Source organism: Diceros bicornis, chromosome 34 (genome assembly GCF_020826845.1).
Source record: "Diceros bicornis minor isolate mBicDic1 chromosome 34, mDicBic1.mat.cur, whole genome shotgun sequence".
NCBI lineage: Eukaryota > Metazoa > Chordata > Mammalia > Perissodactyla > Rhinocerotidae > Diceros > Diceros bicornis.
Window position 1 is genome coordinate 34,872,081 of NC_080773.1, and position 1,504 is coordinate 34,873,584.

Here is a 1,504-nt window from a genome sequence, read left to right on the forward strand (position 1 = left end):
TCATTTACGGCGTCCAGACCCCTGGTGACCGCAGCACACACACCCCAGGGCAGCCTTCACCTCCTTGTTCCGAAGGCTGTAGATGAGAGGGTTGAGCATGGGGGTCACCAGGGTGTAGGAGAGGGACACCACCTGCTTGCTCTCTGGGGAGTAGCTGGCCTTGGGCTGCAAGTGGATGACCCCTGTTGTGCCATAAAACAGAACCACCACCATGAGGTGGGAGGCACAGGTGGACAGGGCCTTGTGGCGCCCTGTGGCCAATGGCATCTGCAGGACAGTGGCTAAGACTCCAATGTAGGACGTGGCTACCAGACAGAAGGAAACCATGATGACCAGCACTGTGGCCACAAACACATTGGCCTCAAAGACCCTGGTGTCCCCACACACCAGGCTCAGCAGAGGGGCGACGTCACATAAGAAGTGGCGGATGACACGTGGCCCACAGAAGGGGAAGTGGAACAGCCAGATGGTGAAGACCAGCGACACGGGGACTCCACCTAGCCAGCACGTGGCGGCCAGCAGGCGGCAGAGCCGTGGGCTCATGATGGCGCCATAGCGCAGGGGCCTGCAGATGGCCGTAGCGGTCCCAGGCCATGGCGGTCAGGAGGAAGCACTCGGACGTGACACAGGACAGCAGGAGGAGCAGCTGCAGGGCGCAGCCCGCGGGTGACACGCCCCGCCCGGGCCGCAGCAGGGTCACCAGCAGCCGGGGCACGATGTCCAGCGAGAAGCAGATCTCCACCAGGGCCAAGTGGCGCAGGAGGAAGTACACGGGCGCGCGCAGGGCCGGGTCCAGGGCGGTCAGCAGCACGACGAGCGCGTTGCCCAGCAGCGCGAGCAGGAACACGGCCAGGAAGAGCGCGGCCAGCAGCGGCCGCAGCGCGGGCACGTGCGCGGAGCCCAGCAGGACGAACTCGCGGCCGGAGCTCTGGTTGGCCCAGGGCGGGGCTGCGGGGGCGCCCGGGGAGCCCAGGGCCACCGGCATGGACCTAGGGGGGACGTGGGGACCGCGCCCGGGGGGGCGAAGAGCCTGGGGGAGGGGAGGAGGTAAGAGAAGCCGTGAAGAGCAGAATCGCGCCTGCCTCGCCTGTCCCCCCCACAGCGCACGCTGCACAGAGCAGCGGAGGGGTCCTATTAAAAGGCAAATCAGATCACACCACACGCGGGACCCTCCTTGCACGCCCAGTGAACGTGGAGTGAGAGCCAACGGCCTTACCAAGGCCCACGAGGCCCTGGCTGGCCCCGCCCACCTCTGTGACCTCATGTCCACTGAGCTCCGTCCACAATTGCTTCTCCTGCCTCAGGGCCTTTGCATTGGCCATTCGTGCCCCATGAAATGAAGAATAAATGAGAAAATAGGTGGAAGTTCTTAGCACTGGGGCTGGCACGTAGTAAGTGTTTGGTAAGTGGTGGTGAACAAGTCCATAGGCATCAGTGTTTGTTAAATGAATCCAAAACCCTCATCATGTCATTTCTATACTCCTATTACATATAAGATGAAGCT

The 1,504-nt window shown here is 62.7% G+C and overlaps 1 pseudogene; it reads right to left on the minus strand.

The window, feature by feature from the left end:
- LOC131397480 (olfactory receptor 10A7-like) lies at positions 1–985 on the minus strand (annotated as a pseudogene).
- Positions 986–1,504: the final 519 nt, after the last annotated feature.